Source organism: Chiloscyllium plagiosum, unplaced genomic scaffold (assembly GCF_037043375.1).
Source record: "Chiloscyllium plagiosum isolate Xiang-an unplaced genomic scaffold, Cpla_swu_hap1 HiC_scaffold_42, whole genome shotgun sequence".
NCBI lineage: Eukaryota > Metazoa > Chordata > Chondrichthyes > Orectolobiformes > Hemiscylliidae > Chiloscyllium > Chiloscyllium plagiosum.
Window position 1 is genome coordinate 17,863,869 of NW_028270180.1, and position 16,228 is coordinate 17,880,096.

At 48.6% G+C, this 16,228-nt stretch overlaps 1 protein-coding gene across 1 annotated transcript in view; it reads right to left on the reverse strand.

The window, feature by feature from the left end:
- LOC122542626 (ras-related protein Rab-8B) overlaps positions 1-16,228 on the reverse strand; it is a 74,388-nt gene that overhangs the window by 57,140 nt on the left and 1,020 nt on the right. The window lies entirely within an intron of this gene.

The following is a 16,228-nucleotide window of genomic DNA, read 5'->3' on the forward strand; positions in this document are numbered from 1 at the left end:
TTTTTGTAAAAAACCTTGAGTTGAACAATCCAACTCTATGCACACCATTTAAGGCAAACTTTAGTATGACAAATTTTGCACCCACTACACTAACACTGGAGGCACAACAGATACATAGTTACAAATATAAAAATCCTTAAACTTACAAGGTCATTCAGCCATGGGTTCCTTCCTCACCTCGTCGCTGCTAAAGTTGTGGGGTGTTCCAGGAAGTCATGACTAACTGAAACACCGGCTCCCATTGGAATATTACACTGGAATATAGCACTGGATACATTTTCTAAATGCTTTCACTCACTTCTTCCCTCTCTTTCAAACTCATTGCGAGTTAGAACCTGAGTGAAGAGCAGCAAGGCAGAAGCAGCTTTGAAATTCATTCAAAGAAAACACATGGATTGCAAAAAGCGCCTGTTTGGTGAACTACCAGAACGCACATTTTCATGACATCAGAGCTTCAGCTTTGCATCATGTCTGGATCTTGAATGGAAAATCAAGTTCAGAAGAAAGTAGTTACACAGTAAACCAGAGTGGGGTGAGACAGCATTTCGGAGGCCAGGAATGAGGGAGGCACCAATCAAGTCACACAGGAAATAGTGTTAAAATGAATCTTATGTCACAACAAAATTACTGGTCCCATTAACTAACCAATATTAAACTTCACCTTAAACAAAGACTGATTGCAACCCAAAACTATTCGCATGCACACCCCTCCCTCCATAGCCCTGAATTTTTCTTTATATCAAGTATCTAGACTAAATTTCAATAAACCCAAAGAAACTCCCTGAACTATTAAACAGAGACTAACCCAACAGCAGCAATCAAGATCTCAAAACAAATTCTTTACAAGAATTCTAACTATTGACAAAGTAAATCAAAACAGAAAATGTTGGGAACACTGGGCAAATCTGGCTGCATTTCTAGACAGAGAAACAGAATCAACATTTCAGGTCAATGACCTGACATCAGAACTGCGAGTTTCAGCATTTTGCTTTCACTTTGGATTTTTGGAATTCTGCGTAGCATTTTGTTATTGACAAACTCAACTTTGCCAAATTTTAAAAATATTCCTGATCCTAAAGAAGAAGAATTCACATCAGAATTAATGCTTAAAAGTGCATTAGTACAAACAATGTAAGGCAAGAAATTTCCCCAAAATCACAAAAACTGAATATATCTACTGTTAAACCCATTATCTTTGGCTAAATAACAAAAGTCCTAAATGCAATTATGAAGAAAACACTTTCCACAAATGTGTCTAAATTGCTTGATTTACACTCACTATGTACCAAACAAACTACGTATTCCACATTGATCTAATTTACTTTAACAGATGTCCATTCCATAAAGTTTTCATTTTTCCAAAACAATTATTTTATAAAAGGATTCCACAACTTTCAAATGAAATATACAATTTTGTGGTCTTTTTAACTAAAATTCATATTTCTCACTTAAATTATCATGAGACACCACTTCTGCAAGCAAGCTTTTACTGACAAAAACAGTGTATGATATGAAGTAAACCCACAGATTAAACAAAATCCTGTAATTGGCTCACTGGAACTGCCATGATTTAATAGTCTAAACTCCAACAGGAAATATGCCACACAGCTTTATAAAAGGTTACAGGCATAAATTGGCTTAAGGCCACTCTTCTCACTAGTGTACATTTGCCCAGTAAAGGTTACAGGTTAAAAAAAAGACTTGAATCTGCATCCAAATACAGACAATTAGAGTTAGGGGTATCATAACTTCGGAAAAAGACATATCTGTGATTCTGTTTCTAATATCCAAAGTTCAATCAGATATATATTAAAAAAATTTCGTATGTCAACTATTAGAGTCCCATTCTTCATAACGGTGCCACAGGACTTTTATGATACTCGAGGCCCGAGCACTAGGACAACATAAAAGTTAGGAGCAGAAGTCAGCTACTTGTCCTTCAAGATATCAACTGGTCTCACTATGGCCTTAACTCCACTTTCCTTACTTTAATTCCCTTGTAGATCAAAAATCTGTTTAACTCAGCCTTTAATATATTCAATAGCCCTGTTCTGTGGAGAAGAAATTTCAAAGATTAGCAACCGCCCAAGATGAAATTCCTAATCTGTTTGAGACAGGAAATGTCGCATTTGAAACTCCTTATAACAAAAACCATCAAAAACTGTAGAAAATAATCTAGATGCAATCTCAGCATTGCCCTTTTTAGTTGTACTTTCATGCTTCATTTCCTTTCAACACCTCAGCTTAAAGACAGCATATTCTGACGAGAGCCACTTTTCTGACTCAGAGGCAAGAGAGCTACCAGGTGTGAGCCGACATTGGCAGGATAACCTTTGCGGCTAAAATCTAGGAAATGGAAAAATCTAAGATAATTCAGTAATATGCCTGAAAAAGTATGGGTAAATTATCAATAACAGAAATATTATTCTGGCGAGAGAAATGTTTAGAACCTGATCAAAAATTGAAAAGGAGCTGCAATCCATCCAATTGATTGAACCAAATCAAACCAAACGTCTATAAATTTATGTCAGCTAAGAACCTTAGCCCTGATAAGTCTAATGAACAAATATGGGCAAGGACACCACAGAAACTCTCCCGTTCTTCATAAAGAGTGCCACTGGATTTTTGCTGCACACGAGATGGAACAACAAGACAGAGGAGCAGAATTCAGCTACTTCCCTTCAAGATGTGAACTGGTCTGATTATGGCCTTAACTCCACTTTCCTGCCAAACACACTTACTCTGATTCCCTTGTAGATCAGAGAACTCCAGAGAACAAAGGATGCAGGTAAAAAGAGGTTTCAATTAAAATATTAACATACAAATGTCTCAGACTTATTTATCAACACTTGAGTAGTTACAATATATTCAGACTGATTAATGCAGGAGTCCCAATTCACAAGCAACAAGTGGCAACTCACATCAATGTACAGATATAGTGTGTAAAACAAGCTGGGCAAATATGCATGAATTAAGGAAAACCACCAGAGCTTTGACAAGGACAAATCAATTCAACTGACTGAAGCCACTTTTGATGAAGTAAATGAGGGTTGATGAGGCGTACTTGTTCTTCCAAAAGACAGAAGGTGTCATACAACAGACTTGAGAAAAAAAGTCAGAATACATGGAATAAAAAGGGACAGGAACAACTTGGATACAAAATTAGCTGAGTGACAGGAGACAAAGTAATTTGTACAGGTAGATATTTTTCACACTAGAGAAAGATTCGCAGTGGAGATCCTCAGGGATCAGAGTTGGGGCCCATGATCTAAACCTTGGTTTATAGGACAATTTCAAATTTGCAGATACAAAACTTGGAGGTATTGCAAACTTAGAGAAGAATACCGGAGAACTTCACAAGTTGGTGGAATTAGTAGACAGTTGGCAGATGAAATTTAATGCAGAAAAGTATTAAGTGATTCATTTTGGTGAATGCGAACTTATAAAACAAGCAGTGCAATTTAAAGAGGGATATAGTAACAGAGGAATCTGGGTGCATAAATTACAGAAGGTGACAGGACCTATTCAATACATAAAACACATCCTGTTCTTTGTCAGTAAAGGCAGGAAGTCTATTGGCAAGAAAGTTATGCCAATCTTATATAAAATACAAGTTTGGCCTCAACTGGAGTGCTGCATCCAGGTCAATATTACATTTTAGGAAGGGTGCAAAGATATTAGGAGGAGTCCAGAAAGGATTCAGGAGAATGGTTCAATGGATAAGGATCTTCAGTTACATAAAAAGATTACAATTTGAGACTATTCTCCTTGAGGGAACCCAACATTGAGAAAAGATTTGAATAAGTACTTAACATTAGTAAAGCTCAGGCAATAAACTGGGAGGAAACGTTTCTGTTGGTGGAACAATAGAGAATCACAGAACTCAAGTGGGCTGGCAAAAGCAATGGTAACACACGGGAAAATGATTTCATGCACAGAGTGATTAGGATTTGGAGTGTGCTGCATGACAGTGCCCTGGGGCCGAATCTATAGAGGCTCACCAAAAGGAATATGATCATTACATGAAAAGAAAAAGATCAGCAGGGCTATGAGGTAAAGGGAGGAGAGACATCAGATGAGCAGCTCCATTTGGTAGGAAGGATAAGAGACCACATGGCAGGCTGAATTACATCGCTCTGTGCTCTTCTTCATTCATTGTGGGATGTTAGCAGCGCTGGTGGGGCTAACATTTATTGCTCAGCACTAATTCTGCTTGAGAATATGGCAGTCAGCTGCAGTTATGAAAACAGCAGTCCAATTGCTGTAGGTAGACCCACAGTGCTTTTATTTGGTGGGGGGGGGGGGGGGGAAAGAGAGAGAGAAGAGAGAAGAGGTGGTAGTTTCCAGAACTTTGACCAGTCACAGTAAAAATAAAAGTGAAGTTTTCCCAAGTCAGGATGGTGAGTGGCTTGAAAGGATACATGCAGGCGGTCGTGCTTTCACATGTTTGCTGCCCTTGTTCTCCCAGTTGGTAGTGGATTTGGAGGGTCTTGTCTAAGGAGCCTTGGTGAATTTCTGCAGGGCATCTTGCAGATTGGTACAGACTGCTGTTGATTCACGGTGTAAAGGAAGAAAATGCTTTTTTGGATGGAACGCCAATCAAAGAGGTGACTTTGCACTATATGGGGTCAAGCTTAGTTATTTGGAGCTGCACTCATCCAGCTAAGTATTCCATCACAATCCTGACTTTATGCAAATTGTGGACAGGCTTTGGGGAGTCAGGTGGTGGGTTACTGTCCCCCGTTCAATCTTGTGGTTATTAAATCTTGGGTTTTATGCAGAACATTCATGACATCCGTCCATATGTATATTTACACTTCCTGTTCTGGATGTATCACTTGCATTTATAAAATGAAATGAAACAAGGCAAAATCATAATTTTGAAGATATATGGGAAAACATTCTCAGTAACTAAAAATTCATTTTTACAATGTTGATTCAAGGCAGTGTGAAGATTACAATATTCTTTCATCCAATTAAATTTGTCACTGCTGCCTACCAGCTTCACTCCAGTCCTCCGCATCATCAATCCTCTGGGAGTACCAACTGAAGAGGATAGTTTATTCACAACCACAAGGGATGAACTCGGATTTCACCAGTTTCCTCATTTCCCCTCCCCCCAGCCTGTCTCAGTCAAATCCATCAAATTCAGCACTGCCTTCCAAACAGCAATCTTCTTCCCGACCTCTCCGCCCCCACCCCAGTCTGACCTATCACCCTCACCTTGACCTCTTTCCACCTATCACATTTCCGATGCCCCTCCCCCAAGTCCCTCCTCCCTATCTTTTATCTTAGCCTGCTGGACCAACTTTCCTCATTCCTGAAGAAGGGCTAATGCCCGAAACGTCGATTCTCCTGTTCCCTAGATGCTGCCTCACCTGCTGCGCTTTTCCAGCAACACATTTCCATCTCTATTCACAATCAGCCTCTGTTCTTTCAGACATCAGGACATAGGCCTCTCAGTTGAACTCCAGCAAACAAACACAAATGGCACTGTAAGAAAGTGCATGGAAGAAAAGGGCCCACAGGTTTCTGGTAGATATATTTCTGACCTTGACCACAATATCGGGAGGGATTTAGGAAGTGGAAAGAAAGAGGAGCTTTCACATGTATAAATATTAGTAGCCAGCAATGCAGCAACAGCAATAACTAGGAAAAACAATTAGATCACATAATCCCTCAAGAAGCACTAGAGAAGAGAAAAAAAAAGTGAAATAAACTACACAACAATAATGCCCAACAGACAAATCTTTCACTTCAACATCTCAATATTTTCCACTTGCAATCCAGGGCCTCAAGTCATTCAAATTGAGCAAGTTCATTCAATAATAAGACAATACACAGCAGCAGACCATTCAACCCATTGGGCCATTTAGTATGATCATAGCAGATCTTGGGCTTCAATTCCAAATTCTCACCTGCTCCTCATGTCTTTTGATTCCCTGATAGAACAAAAATAAATCTCTCAGCCTTAAATCTATTCAAGGATCAAACATCCACAAACTTTAGAGGTAAACAATTCCAGAGGTTTACGCCTTTTAGGTGGAGTAATTTCTCCTCATCACAGTCCTAAACGATCAACCCCTTATTCAGAGACCATGCTTCTGTGTTTTAGATTTAGCAGCCGGGGAAACAGTGTCTCAGCTCCATCAATAAGTTATATGTTTAAATGAGATAATCTCTCATTCTTCTAAACTCAAGAGCATATAGGCCCAATTTACAGTGTCTTTCATGACAAGATAACCCCTCCAATCCCAGGGACAAGTTTAGTGAACTTCTGTGAACTACTCCAATGCGAGTACATATTGTATTCGCTGTTCAGAGTGTTGAATCCTCTACATAAGGGAAAACAAATGTAGATCGACTAACCACTTTACACACAAAGCAGGACCACCAACTTCCAGCTGTCTGTTATGTTCATTCTGTGTCACACATCTAATGTAAACGCTTTTGCGAATGACTCAAAGGAAACCGTAAGCTCAAGAATTAGCATTTCATGATCATTTAGGCACCTTTGACCCTCCTGTACTCAACACTGAATTTAACAATTTCAGATTGTTAATTTTTTTCTGGACAGCAACTGTGAGCTGTGAATTGGAGTTACACTGATTTGGACATGTCTTGCGCATCCTTATTTGCCCTCATGACTCTTCAACCTTTCACTTTTGTCAGTTAATGCTTTTATCCTATCTCAGTCCTTCCCTTTTGTTTTTTTTTTAAACTCCCTCCCTTCTCCCCCAATCTCTGTACTGGCTGAAAACCTGTTCAGTCTGCATTTTCTTTTCCAATTCTGATGCAACCTGTAACATTTCCCTTTCCACAGACGCCGTCTGGCTTCCTGTGCATTGAGTATTTTCTGTTTCTAATTTCAGATCGCTAACAACTGCAGTATTGTACGTTTGCAATAGACCAATCTACAACTGAACACATCAGAACAGACAAAACTATCTTAAAATACAAAGTACTGGAACTTTATATTACATGCCAAATTCTTCATAAAGCATAAATGCTATCTAGTAGGGATGCCCAAGACCAAATAGAATTATATGTTACTTATAATTGAGTTAGCACTTGACTGAGTGCATATATATAATATACACACAGACACGTTTACATAATATGAGCAACGAGGGCTCCTGTGACTCAGTGGTGGTGCCCCATACTATGGGCCAGAAGGTCTGGGTTGAAATGCCACCTGTCCTGGAGATGCATCACAATATATCTGAAGGGGCTGATTAAAAATACTTCCATGAGGAACAAGTAATCATTGAGTTTGTGATTCAGCAACTGGAATAAAACTGACTAAATAAACGTATACCTGGACTCTGTCTAACTGAACATTTTTAGAATTACAGAACAGAACAACAGAGGTTAGTTCTCCCAATTGAGTCTGCAACAATGAATCCTACTCATGCTTTCTCCTCTACCAATGTTGCAATTTTTTTAAAATTCCAATTCTTTTCTGAATGTTAGCATTGATCCTGTAAACATATCTTTCTTGGACAAGAATCCTTTCACTATTAGCTTGATATAAAATAAATGGATTAAAAAGTCTAATCCATCACATGAACACTCATCATGTTCGCATACAACTGGATTTAATTATCTTCTCAGTGAAGCCAAGAGATCCCACGGAGAATAGCCACTTGTGTCAACAACTGCCGCATTCCTTCATAAGGCTGAACTCGGTACAAAATGCTTTGCCCCAAAAACTTGGCCGTTCAAAACATCTCTAGTACACAACACACAAACATCAAGTTGCACTGGAGTCACAAGGTTGTCCAACATGACTTGATTTAAACAAATAGTCAAGCACAAGACCTAACAACATGTCCCTTAAACTGCCTCAAGACAACGTCAACCTATGTAAAATTGCTCAGTAGCATGTCTAACAAGCAGTGAAGACGAAGGGCAGAGACTGGACATCGACATAAGTTGACTATCTTACATAGCAAATAAGCAATTAGTGCTGCTGGCCAGAACAGGCCAGATGCTTTTAAAACAGCAAGAAATATACAAGGACCTCAAATCATGTGCAGATATCATTCATCAACTGAAAAAAAATCTCAAAGTGGACAACCTCTCAGTTCAGCTTCCTCTTCCTCTTGTAGCTTCAGACAAACTACAAACTGGACTTCAAATGTTAATGAGAATGCGGGTAAGTGGAGTTGAAATGCCCATCAGCCATGATTGAATGGCGGAGTAGACTCGATGGGCCGAATGGACTTACTTCCGCTCCTATGTCTTATGGTCTTAATTTGCTGTACAGTACAGTACTTCACAGTATCTTGAGGGTACGAAGCATTTTTTAAAAAGTCTAGCATTCCTATAAAGTCCATTGGCTTTATGTTCAGTTTGTGCTGAGTTAACTGATCCCTGTCAGGCTGGCTGCTGTGATAGAAGAAATTAGCTCACTGCTTCTGGAGAGAGAATGCCCTGTACTTCCAAACCTTCTCCTCAATATCAGCCCTATTGAAAACATCAAGTTGACGATTAATTAAAAATTAGATCAGGCTCAGTTGTGATGTCCCCTTGCTCAAATAATCTGTCAGTGCAGTCAAGGTTAACATGAAAACGTCCACTTGGTTATAATTCCAGAGAGTATTTAGTACACGTACAACCCTATCACAGTAAAGGGTAAGAGACAATTAACTGAAAAGAAAAAAGCCATTCCTCTAATAGCTAGAAAAACACTAAAATAAAACCTTCTGTGCACAATCCTTTGTCATGAAACATTGCTGAATTAGAATCTATACATCCTTTAAGAGAGAATTAGCCAGCTGCTTAGAAGAAAAGGATATTAAAAGAATGTTAAGCAATTGAGGAGCACAATTAGGCTAGGTAGCTCAAAGAAAAGCTCTGATATATTTCATCAGCTGAATGACAGTCACTGGGTTGGAAGGTTTAATGTGAAACTTTTCCCTACTACTCCAGAGTATAAAAGAAAAGTCGACAAAACAATGTAGACATGCAAGCAAACAAATCTCCAAAGCAGCTTGTAAACACTTAAAGTTCTTTCACCACTCATAGTTACCCTTCCATGCTCACAGAAGCTAAAAGCAAAAGACATTCTGTTGGTCCATATATGTTTACCAATTTAAAACTTATACTTGTAATACAATAGTACATGCAAGAAACAGATTAAAACAATAAATAAAGAAGTGAAGCCCAAGTGACAAAACCTGCATTTTCAAAAAGATATCTTACTTGGTTGAGAAATATTTAGGAAGACAAATGATATGTTGGTCTTCATTGCAACATGATTTGAGTGCAGGATCAAGGAAGCCTTACTGCAGCTGTAAAAGACTTGAAGTATTGAGTGCAGTTTTGATCTCTTCACTTATTATAAGACTACTTACCATAGAGGGTGAGCAACAAAGGTTCACCAGACTGATTCATGGATGAGGAGAGATTGGGTTGACTGAGCACTGAAGCTTAGAAGAGCGAGAGGGGATTTCATTGAAATATACAAAATTCTGACAGAGCTGGACAGACTAGATGCAGAAATGATATTTACACTTTAGCCATTCTAGACTCAGATGAGGCGAAACTATTTCATTCGGTAGACGGTGAACCTTTGGAATTCCTGACCACAGAAGGAATACGGTGCAAAGTCATTGAATATACTTTGGAAAGAAATAGATTTTTAGAACTTTGATTGTCAAGGGGTATGGGGAGAGTGCAAGAGTATAGCTTTGAGATAAAGGAATGGCAGAGTAGGTTCAATGAGCTGAACAAGGCAAAAGTGAGGACTGCATATGCTGGAAACCAGAGTTCAGATCAGAGTGGTGCTGGAAAAGCACGTCAGACAACATCCGAGGAGAAGGAAAATTGACGTTTCGGGCAAAAGCCTTTCATCGGGAATAGAGGGCCCGAAACGTCGATTTTCCTGCTCCTCGAATGCTGCCTGACCTGCTTTCCCAGCACCACTCTGATCTAAACTCAATGAGCTGAACAGCCTACTCCAGTTCCTACTTTTTATGTTTCGATGAAAAAATCTACCAATTTACTTTTGTCCAAATAGTGAAGTGAACGGGTTGAAATCTACAGGCTGTGCCATATACTTCAAGAAACTTAAAACTGAACTTTCTGCTATGCCTCAAAGATATATTAAGACACAAACATTCTATATACTGAAATGCTCCAACTAACAGTTGGAAAGCCTCTTCTGACTAAATAGTTGTTTCATAATTTCATCTTATTCTGTAAATCGGTAGCTCATAAGATCAGCTAGTCGTCCTCTCATTTTAATCAAGGTTATGTTTTGTAACCAGTTGAACAAGTCAATTATGCACCTTTTTGGAACTTTCCCTTATTTTCCCCAAACTGGGTGAACTGCTGTTCTTCTGTCAAAGAAACAAATTAGGTATAGACTGGTTTGTTATTACAATTGCAGTTACAGTTAGCAATGACCTCATTAAAATCTCAGTGACATGAAATGGAGAAGCCAAAATTTCTACTTGAACTTGGAGAAATATTTAATTACGAACATAATTACAAACTCTGCCCAGCCTAACATAAACGGTAATAAAAAACATGTTGAGCATTATGTAAGATCACCATGAAGCAATAGGGAAATCCATGATTCAGCAGCAGGGTTGGGACAACTCACAACGTTGAATGAACAGCATTACCCGTGAAACAAGTCACACAGTTGTGTTAATTGGCAAAAGTGATCTATTCCAATACCAAACCTCACTGATATACAAATTCTGACCAACAGCACCAAGAACAAACTTGCCAGAAAAAGTACTTGAATTGAGATGACATCTAAACAAAGACTTTAAGTTGAAACAATCAGACAACTTTACCACATATTCTCAACAAGGGGTCAGTGTCCCAAGTGGGGTCAAGAGACCTGAAACAGCAAAGGCCACCATTCAGCTTTGAACAAGTTATAATAGCCGTTTCCGCAAGTGCTCAGTTCTCCCTGAATGATCATGACCATTTTCAAACCTGAGATAAACTGTGTGGAAAATACTGCCATATATACATCAAAAACAAATTTAGTGTTCACATTTTTGAAACTGTCCATGCCGAATCAGTACACAGGAGCAGCACATTGGTGAGAGTAATAACATATCCTGCCAGGTCAACCATACTGCATCAAATTTGACAGTACAACCAACTCAACTTTTCTGATTTTCACAACATGTTTTGTTGTGTAACTAGGAGTATAAAATTAATTACTGCACATGGAAATAAAGGCAAAAATTTAAGATTTTAACATGGGCACTATTTACATCTCGGTCTCCTTCATATTAATGACTAGCTTCTAGTCCCCCGAAATTATAACGAAGCTCCAATCTGCATCACAAGATACTGACTGTATTTTATTTTAAATGACAAAATGGCAGATTCTCAACTCCATTTCCACATCATTTATGCAGATGGGTATGATGCAGATCACAATGCTGACAGCAAATATGACCTGCAACTCATTACTCTGCTCACATGGAAGTTCTGCAAGCACATGGTAAGGTTGAGGGGTGGAGAGGGGGGTGTCTGTTGTTTCGAAAATGCACCTGCAGTTCATTAAAAAAAACATTTTAGAAGTCAACTTGATGCAACATTAGCTCACATCCTGTCTAATTCAAGTCAAATTCAATTGCAACTTTAGTATCTGCACAAACAGTAACCACAATGCATGAGTATGCTAGACTTCAACATAAATGTACCTGAAAAATGATCTGAAATGTGCAGCTAATGTACATCATACCTAGCTATAAAATTCACAGCTGATGTTAGTTTATTTGGTATTCCTAATAAATATTAAATGGTGCAACAATAAACTGCAGGAGAAGCAGTAGGCAATCTAATTCAGTAACATATGTTCATCTTGTATTAGCATTTTAAATCCATCACCTTAAAACACTCACCACAGCTACCACTAGGGCCCCATCGTGACAAACTCTCAAACATTTTTCACTGATCAAGGAGTCAAGGTATGAAAAGCGTGTGTAACGATTTCACTGCAATCATCTCTTACAATGCTCACATTCTGATTCTAAACAAGCACGAGATCTCGCAAGATGAAACACAATTATCACCCCTGAGAAAGTCAAAAGTGAAAGCCCACTCCCAAGAAGCAAATGTCAGCTTTTGTACATGTCAGCTCATATTAATTTCTATGAGAATTGTACATAACAGGAAAATGGCACTTTTTACCCCCAAAAAGGTGGCTTAAGTATTTTTTGAATAAGTACAAATTTTCATAGCCCAGTGGAGAAATGCTGCAATATCCCCACAGGGAAGGGGGTGGGGTGGAGGGAAGGGGGTGGGAAGAGGGGAGTGGTGGGGGTGGGAAGAGGGGAGTGGTGGGGGTGGGGGAGAGAAGAAGAGGAGGAGTGCTGGGGGGGGGGGGGAGAAGAGGGGGAGTGCTGGGGAGAAGAGGGGGAGTGCTGGGGAGAAGAAGGGGAGTGCTGGGGAGAAGAGGGGGAGTGCTGGGGGAGGGGGGAGAAGAGGGGGAGTGCTGGGGGAGGGGGGAGAAGAGGGGGAGTGCTGGGGGAGGGGGGAGAAGAGGGGGAGTGCTGGGGGAGGCGGGAGAAGAGGGGGAGTGCTGGGGGAGGCGGGAGAAGAGGGGAGTGCTGGGGGAGGCGGGAGAAGAGGGGGAGTGCTGGGGGAGTGCTGGGGGAGGCGGGAGGGGGAGTGCTGGGGGGGGGGAGGGGGAGTGCTGGGGGGGGGAGGGGGAGTGCTGGGGGGGGGAGGGGGAGTGCTGGGGGGGGGGAGGGGGAGTGCTGGGGGGGGGGAGGGGGAGTGCTGGGGGGGGGGAGGGGGAGTGCTGGGGGGGGGGGAGGGGGAGTGCTGGGGGGGGGGAGGGGGAGTGCTGGGGGGGGGGGGAGGGGGAGTGCTGGGGGGGGGGGGAGGGGAGTGCTGGGGGGGGGGGAGGGGGAGTGCTGGGGGGGGGGGAGGGGGAGTGCTGGGGGGGGGGGAGGGGGAGTGCTGGGGGGGGGGAGGGGGAGTGCTGGGGGGGGAGGGGGAGTGCTGGGGGGGAGGGGGAGTGCTGGGGGGGGGAGGGGGAGTGCTGGGGGGGGGAGGGGGAGTGCTGGGGGGGGAGGGGGAGTGCTGGGGGGGGAGGGGAGTGCTGGGGGGGGGGAGGGGGAGTGCTGGGGGGGGGGGGGGGAGTGCTGGGGGGGGGGGGGGGGGGGGGAGTGCTGGGGGGGGGGGAGGGGGAGTGCTGGGGGGGGGGGAGGGGGAGTGCTGGGGGGGGAGGGGGGAGTGCTGGGGGGGGGAGGGGGGAGTGCTGGGGGGGGGAGGGGGGAGTGCTGGGGGGGGAGGGGGGAGTGCTGGGGGGGGAGGGGGGAGTGCTGGGGGGGGGAGGGGGGAGTGCTGGGGGGGGGGGAGAGAGTGCTGGGGGGGGGAGGGGAGAGTGCTGGGGGGGGGGGGGGGGGGGAGTGCTGGGGTGGGGGGAGAAGAGGGGGAGTGCTGGGGTGGGGGGAGAAGAGGGGGAGTGCTGGGGGGGGGGAAGAGGGGGAGTGCTGGGGGGGGGGAAGAGGGGGAGTGCTGGGGGGGGGGAAGAGGGGGAGTGCTGGGGGGGGGGAAGAGGGGGAGTGCTGGGGGGGGGAAGAGGGGGAGTACTGGGGGGGGGAAGAGGGGGAGTGCTGGGGTGGGGGGAGAAGAGGGGGAGTGCTGGGGTGGGGGGAGAAGAGGGGGAGTGCTGGGGGGGGGAAGAGGGGGAGTGCTGGGGGGGGGGAAGAGGGGGAGTGCTGGGGGGGGGGAAGAGGGGGAGTGCTGGGGGGGGGAAGAGGGGGAGTACTGGGGGGGGGAAGAGGGGGAGTGCTGGGGGGGGGGGGGGAAGAGGGGGAGTGCTGGGGGGGGGGGAGAAGAGGGGGAGTGCTGGGGGGGGAGGAGAGGGGGAGTGCTGGGGGGGAGAGGGGGAGTGCTGGGGGGGGAGAGGGGGAGTGCTGGGGGGGGAGAGGGAGAGTGCTGGGGGGGGAGAGGGAGAGTGCTGGGGGGGGAGAGGGAGAGTGCTGGGGGGGGAGAGGGAGAGTGCTGGGGGGGGAGAGGGAGAGTGCTGGGGGGGGGGGGGGGAGAGAGTGCTGGGGGGGGGGGGGGAGAGTGCTGGGGGGGGGGGGGGGGAGTGCTGGGGTGGGGGGAGAAGAGGAGGAGTGCTGGGGTGGGGGGAGAAGAGGGGGAGTGCTGGGGGGGGGGAAGAGGGGGAGTGCTGGGGGGGGGGAAGAGGGGGAGTGCTGGGGGGGGGAAGAGGGGGAGTGCTGGGGGGGGAGAAGAGGGGGAGTGCTGGGGGGGGAGAAGAGGGGGAGTGCTGGGGGGGGAGAAGAGGGGGAGTGCTGGGGGGGGAGAAGAGGGGGAGAAGAGGGGGAGTGCTGGGGGGGGAGAAGAGGGGGAGTGCTGGGGGGGGGGAAGAGGGGGAGTGCTGGGGGGGGGGAAGAGGGGGAGTGCTGGGGGGGGGGAAGAGGGGGAGTGCTGGGGGGGGGGAAGAGGGGGAGTGCTGGGGGGGGAGGAGAGGGGGAGTGCTGGGGGGGAGGAGAGGGGGAGTGCTGGGGAGGGGGGAGGAGAGGGGGAGTGCTGGGGGAGGGGGGGAGGGAGGGGGGGGGGAGGAGAGGGGGAGTGCTGGGGGAGAAGAGGGGAGTGCTGGGGGAGGGGGAGAAGAGGGGGAGTGCTGGGGGGGGGGGAGGGGGAGTGCTGGGGGGGGAGGGGGAGTGCTGGGGGGGGGGGAGGGGGAGTGCTGGGGGGGGAGGGGGAGTGCTGGGGGGGGGAGGGGGAGTGCTGGGGGGGGAGGGGGAGTGCTGGGGGGGGAGGGGGAGTGCTGGGGGGGGGAGGGGGAGTGCTGGGGGGGGAGGGGGAGTGCTGGGGGGGGAGGGGGAGTGCTGGGGGGGGGAGGGGGAGTGCTGGGGGAGGGAGGGGAGAGGGGGGGAGGGAGGGAGGGGAGAGGGGGGGAGGGAGGGGGGGAGGGAGGGGGGAAGGGGGGGAGGGGGGGGAGGGGGGGGAGGGGGGGGAGGGGGGGGAGGGGGGGGAGGGGGGGAGGGGGGGGAGGGGGGGGGAGGGGGGGAGGGGGGGAGGGGAGGGAGGGGAGGGAGGGAGGGAGGGGGGGGGAGGGGAGGGAGGGGGGAGGGGGAGGGAGGGGGGGAGGGGGAGGGAGGGGGGGAGGGGGAGGGAGGGGGGGAGGGGGAGGGAGGGGGGGAGGGGGAGGGAGGGGGAGGGAGGGGGTGGGGGGGAGGGGGTGGGAGGGAGGGGGGGGAGGGAGGGGGGGGAGGGAGGGGGGGGAGGGAGGGGGGGGGAGGAGGGGGGGGGAGGAGGGGGGGGGGAGGGGGGGGGGGGAGGGGGGGGAGGGAGGGGGGGGGAGGGAGGGGGGGAGGGAGGGGGGGGAGGGAGGGGGGGAGGGGGGGGGGGAGGGAGGGGGGGAGGGGGAGGGAGGAGGTGGGGGGGAGGGAGGGGGGGAGGGGGAGGGAGGAGGTGGGGGGGAGGGAGGGGGGGAGGGGGAGGGAGGAGGTGGGGGGGAGGGGGTGGGAGGGAGGGGGTGGGGGGAGGGGGGGGGAGGGAGGGGGGGGGAGGGAGGGGGGGGGAGGGAGGGGGGGGGAGGGAGGGGGGGGGAGGAGGGGGGGGGAGGGAGGGGGGGAGGGAGGGGGGGAGGGAGGGGGGGGAGGGGGGGAGGGAGGGGGGGAGGGGGGGAGGGAGGGGGGGGAGGGGGGGGGGAGGGGGGGGGGAGGGAGGGGGGAGGGATGGGGGAGGGAGGGAGGGAGGGGGGGAGGGAGGGGAGGGAGGGGGGGAGGGAGGGAGGGGGGGAGGGAGGGGGGGAGGGGGGGGGGAGGGAGGGGGGGAGGGAGGGGGGGAGGGGGGAGGGGAGGGAGGGGGGGGGAGGGGAGGGAGGGAGGGAGGGAGGGGGGGAGGGAGGGGGGAGGGGGGGAGGGGGGGAGGGAGGGGGGGAGGGGGGGAGGGAGGGGGGGAGGGAGGGGGGGAGGGGGGGGAGGGAGGGGGGGAGGGGAGGGAGGGGAGGGAGGGGGGGAGGGAGGGGGGGAGGGAGGGGGGGAGGGGAGGGAGGGGGGGAGGGAGGGGGGGAGGGGGAGGGGGGGGAGGGGGGGAGGGAGGGGGGGAGGGGGGGGGAGGGAGGGGGGAGGGGGGGGAGGGGAGGGGAGGGAGGGGGGGGAGGGAGGGGGGGGAGGGGGGGGGAGGGAGGGGGGAGGGGGGGGAGGGAGGGGGGGAGGGGGGGGAGGGAGGGGGGGAGGGGGTGGGAGGGAGGGGGTGGGGGGGAGGGGAGGGGAGGGGGTGG